Below are 6,524 nucleotides of genomic sequence, written 5' to 3'. Positions count from 1 at the left end.
TACACTCTGAGCTATAACAGTGGAAAACACACTGAGCTATAACAGTGCCATACACTCTGAGCTATAACAGTGCCATACACTCTGAGCTATAACAGTGCCATACACTCTGAGCTATAACAGTGCCATACACTCTGAGCTATAACAGTGCCATACACTCTGAGCTATAACAGTGCCATACACTCTGAGCTATAACAGTGCCAAACACTCTAAGCTATAACAGTGCCATACACTCTGAGCTATAACAGTGCCAAACACACAGAGGTATAACAGTGCCGTAAACTCTGAGCTATAATAGTGCCAAACACACTGAGCTATAACAGTGCCAAACACACTGAGCTATAACAGTGCCAAACACACTGAGCTATAACAGTGCCAAACACACAGAACTGTAAAAGTGCCATACTCTCTGAGCTATAACAGTGCCAAACACACAGAACTATAACAGTGCCATACACTCTGAGCTATAACAGTACCAAACACATAGAACTATAACAGTGCCATACACTCTGAGCTATAACAGTGGAAAACACACTGAGCTATAACAGTGCCAAACACACAGAACTATAACAGTGCCATACACTCTGAGCTATAACAGTGGAAAACACACTGAGCTATAACAGTGCCAAACACACAGAACTATAACAGTGCCAAACACACAGAGCTATAACAGTGCCATACACTCTGAGCTATAACAGTGCCAAACACACAGAACTATAACAGTGCCAAACACTCTGAGCTATAACAGTGGAAAACACACTGAGCTATAACAGTGCCAAACACTCTGAGCTATAACAGTGCCAAACACACAGAACTATAACAGTGCCATACACTCTGAGCTATAACAGTGGACAACACACTGAGCTATAACAGTGCCATACACTCTGAGCTATAACAGTGCCAAACACACAGAACTATAACAGTGCCAAACACACAGAACTATAACAGTGCCATACACTCTGAGCTATAACAGTGCCAAACACATAGAACTATAACAGTGCCATACACTCTGAGCTATAACAGTGCCAAACACACAGAACTATAACAGTGCCAAACACACAGAACTATAACAGTGCCAAACACACAGAACTATAACAGTGCCAAACACACAGAACTATAACAGTGCCATACACTCTGAGCTATAACAGTGCCAAACACACAGAACTATAACAGTGCCATACACTCTGAGCTATAACAGTGCCATACACTCTGAGCTATAACAGTGCCATACACTCTGAGCTATAACAGTGCCAAACACTCTAAGCTATAACAGTGCCATACACTCTGAGCTATAACAGTGCCAAACACACAGAACTATAACAGTGCCATACACTCTGAGCTATAACAGTGCCAAACACACAGAGCTATAACAGTGCCGTAAACTCTGAGCTATAATAGTGCCAAACACACTGAGCTATAACAGTGCCAAACACACTGAGCTATAACAGTGCCAAACACACTGAGCTATAACAGTGCCAAACACACTGAGCTATAACAGTGCCAAACACACAGAACTGTAAAAGTGCCATACTCTCTGAGCTATAACAGTGCCAAACACACAGAACTATAACAGTGCCATACACTCTGAGCTATAACAGTACCAAACACATAGAACTATAACAGTGCCATACACTCTGAGCTATAACAGTGGAAAACACACTGAGCTATAACAGTGCCAAACACACAGAACTATAACAGTGCCATACACTCTGAGCTATAACAGTGGAAAACACACTGAGCTATAACAGTGCCAAACACACAGAACTATAACAGTGCCAAACACACAGAACTATAACAGTACCAAACACACAGAACTATAACAGTACCAAACACACAGAACTATAACAGTGGAAAACACACTGAGCTATAACAGTGCCATACACTCTGAGCTATAACAGTGCCAAACACACAGAACTATAACAGTGCCATACACTCTGAGCTATAACAGTGCCAAACACTCTGAGCTATAACAGTGGAAAACACACTGAGCTATAACAGTGCCAAACACACAGAACTGTAAAAGTGCCATACTCTCTGAGCTATAACAGTGCCAAACACACAGAACTATAACAGTGCCATACACTCTGAGCTATAACAGTACCAAACACATAGAACTATAACAGTGCCATACACTCTGAGCTATAACAGTGGAAAACACACTGAGCTATAACAGTGCCAAACACACAGAACTATAACAGTGCCATACACTCTGAGCTATAACAGTGGAAAACACACTGAGCTATAACAGTGCCAAACACACAGAACTATAACAGTGCCAAACACACAGAACTATAACAGTACCAAACACACAGAACTATAACAGTACCAAACACACAGAACTATAACAGTGGAAAACACACTGAGCTATAACAGTGCCATACACTCTGAGCTATAACAGTGCCAAACACACAGAACTATAACAGTGCCATACACTCTGAGCTATAACAGTGCCAAACACTCTGAGCTATAACAGTGGAAAACACACTGAGCTATAACAGTGCCATACACTCTGAGCTATAACAGTGCCAAACACATAGAACTATAAAAGTGCCATACACTCTGAGCTATAACAGTGCCAAACACACAGAACTATAACAGTGCCAAACACACAGAACTATAACAGTGCCAAACACACAGAACTATAACAGTGCCAAACACACAGAACTATAACAGTGCCATACACTCTGAGCTATAACAGTGGCAAACACACAGAACTATAACAGTCCCATACACTCTGAGCTATAACAGTGCCATACACTCTGAGCTATAACAGTGCCATACACTCTGAGCTATAACAGTGCCAAACACTCTAAGCTATAACAGTGCCATACACTCTGAGCTATAACAGTGCCAAACACACAGAACTATAACAGTGCCATACACTCTGAGCTATAACAGTGCCAAACACACAGAGGTATAACAGTGCCGTAAACTCTGAGCTATAATAGTGCCAAACACACTGAGCTATAACAGTGCCAAACACACTGAGCTATAACAGTGCCAAACACACTGAGCTATAACAGTGCCAAACACACAGAACTGTAAAAGTGCCATACTCTCTGAGCTATAACAGTGCCAAACACACAGAACTATAACAGTGCCATACACTCTGAGCTATAACAGTACCAAACACATAGAACTATAACAGTGCCATACACTCTGAGCTATAACAGTGGAAAACACACTGAGCTATAACAGTGCCAAACACACAGAACTATAACAGTGCCATACACTCTGAGCTATAACAGTGGAAAACACACTGAGCTATAACAGTGCCAAACACACAGAACTATAACAGTGCCAAACACACAGAGCTATAACAGTGCCATACACTCTGAGCTATAACAGTGCCAAACACACAGAACTATAACAGTGCCAAACACTCTGAGCTATAACAGTGGAAAACACACTGAGCTATAACAGTGCCAAACACTCTGAGCTATAACAGTGCCAAACACACAGAACTATAACAGTGCCATACACTCTGAGCTATAACAGTGGACAACACACTGAGCTATAACAGTGCCATACACTCTGAGCTATAACAGTGCCAAACACACAGAACTATAACAGTGCCAAACACACAGAACTATAACAGTGCCATACACTCTGAGCTATAACAGTGCCAAACACATAGAACTATAACAGTGCCATACACTCTGAGCTATAACAGTGCCAAACACACAGAACTATAACAGTGCCAAACACACAGAACTATAACAGTGCCAAACACACAGAACTATAACAGTGCCAAACACACAGAACTATAACAGTGCCATACACTCTGAGCTATAACAGTGCCAAACACACAGAACTATAACAGTGCCATACACTCTGAGCTATAACAGTGCCATACACTCTGAGCTATAACAGTGCCATACACTCTGAGCTATAACAGTGCCAAACACTCTAAGCTATAACAGTGCCATACACTCTGAGCTATAACAGTGCCAAACACACAGAACTATAACAGTGCCATACACTCTGAGCTATAACAGTGCCAAACACACAGAGCTATAACAGTGCCGTAAACTCTGAGCTATAATAGTGCCAAACACACTGAGCTATAACAGTGCCAAACACACTGAGCTATAACAGTGCCAAACACACTGAGCTATAACAGTGCCAAACACACTGAGCTATAACAGTGCCAAACACACAGAACTGTAAAAGTGCCATACTCTCTGAGCTATAACAGTGCCAAACACACAGAACTATAACAGTGCCATACACTCTGAGCTATAACAGTACCAAACACATAGAACTATAACAGTGCCATACACTCTGAGCTATAACAGTGGAAAACACACTGAGCTATAACAGTGCCAAACACACAGAACTATAACAGTGCCATACACTCTGAGCTATAACAGTGGAAAACACACTGAGCTATAACAGTGCCAAACACACAGAACTATAACAGTGCCAAACACACAGAGCAATAACAGTGCCATACACTCTGAGCTATAACAGTGGAAAACACACTGAGCTATAACAGTGCCATACACTCTGAGCTATAACAGTGCCAAACACACAAAGCTATAACAGTGCCGTAAACTCTGAGCTATAATAGTGCCAAACACACTGAGCTATAACAGTGCCAAACACACTGAGCTATAACAGTGCCAAACACACTGAGCTATAACAGTGCCAAACACACAGAACTATAACAGTGCCATACACTCTGAGCTATAACAGTACCAAACACATAGAACTATAACAGTGCCATACACTCTGAGCTATAACAGTGGAAAACACACTGAGCTATAACAGTGCCAAACACAAAGAACTATAAAAGTGCCATACACTCTGAGCTATAACAGTGCCAAACACACAGAACTATAACAGTGCCATACACTCTGAGCTATAACAGTACCAAACACATAGAACTATAACAGTGCCATACACTCTGAGCTATAACAGTGGAAAACACACTGAGCTATAACAGTGCCAAACACAAAGAACTATAAAAGTGCCATACACTCTGAGCTATAACAGTGCCAAACACACAGAACTATAACAGTGCCATACACTCTGAGCTATAACAGTGGAAAACACACTGAGCTATAACAATGGAAAACACACTGAGCTATAACAGTGCCATACACTCTGAGCTATAGCAATGCCAACCATACTGAACTAGCTACATAACAGTACCAAATATACTGAGCTATAACAGTGGCAACCACATTAAGCTATAACCGTGCCAACCAGACTGAGCTATAACCGTGCCATCCATATTAACCTGTACAGTGCCAACCAGACTGATCTATAACTGTGCCAAACACACTGAGCTACAACAGTGCCAAACACACTGAGCTATAACAGTTCCAACCACACTGAGCTATAACAGTGCCAACCTCACTGAGCTATAATAGTGCCAACCACACTGACCTAAAACAGTGACAACCAGACTGAGCTACAACAGTGTCAACGACACTGACTTATAACAGTGCCAACAACACTGACCTATAATAGTGCCAAAAACACTGACCTACAACAGTGCCAACCACACTTACCTACAACAGTGCCAACCACACTGACCCATAACAGTACTATTCACCGTAATCCATTAAGTGCCTGCTCAAGTGGCCCACAACAGTACCATTCACAGTGACCCATAAAGTGCCAGCCTAAGTGTCCCATAAAAGTACGATTCATGGAGACCTCTAACAATGCCAGCCACATTGATCCATATTAGTGCCAGTCACAGTGACCTTAAGCAGTGTCCACCACAATAACCCTTAATAGTGGAAGCCCCATTAATGTACAATAATACCAGTCATACTGATCCATAATAGCTGCAGCCATGGTGACTAAAAAGAGTGCCGGTCTCAATAAGCCATAACTAGGGCCAGATAAAGTAACCCAAAACAGTGCCACCACAGTGCCCCATAACAGTCCCCACCATAGTGACCCATTACTCTGCCGCCACAGTGAATCATAAGAGTGCAGGCCACAGTGACCCATAATAATGCCTGCCACAGTGTCTCATCACAGTACCCTCTACAATGACCTATAACAGTGCCGCCACAGTGACCCATAGCAGTGCCAGCTGATATGCCCTCCTTAAAGTCTTTGCAAATAACCAGTGCCAGCCTGAATGATAACAGTACAGTGCTGCATAACAGTACCAGCCACAATAACTTCACACAGTATCAGCCACTACAAGCTGTAGTGCCACCGTACCAGTAATATCTTATCCAGGTCTAGCAGATTGTGGTGCCCAGTGGGCATCCCGGCCATAGAGGCCAACCTACTGCAGGCCACCTGGGTGAGAGACTGGTTGGTCCAATATGCTTTAATACTCCCCTGCCTATAATGTGGCGGCGAATTTGACCCTTGCCATATGACCTATATGCAGAACACTGCTTGTGACTACCTCTTAGTGCCCCTAGACCCTTAGAGGGGTATTCCCATCTTATAAAGTGATTGGTAGGATAAATCATCAGATTATATTTATTGGGGGGTTGGGGTGTTCCTGAAAATGAAGGGGCCACAATGCTGATTTAGGTTTGCCCCATTTA

This window comes from Anomaloglossus baeobatrachus, chromosome 10 (assembly GCF_048569485.1).
Source record: "Anomaloglossus baeobatrachus isolate aAnoBae1 chromosome 10, aAnoBae1.hap1, whole genome shotgun sequence".
Lineage (NCBI taxonomy): Eukaryota > Metazoa > Chordata > Amphibia > Anura > Aromobatidae > Anomaloglossus > Anomaloglossus baeobatrachus.
This window is presented reverse-complemented; position numbering follows the sequence as displayed.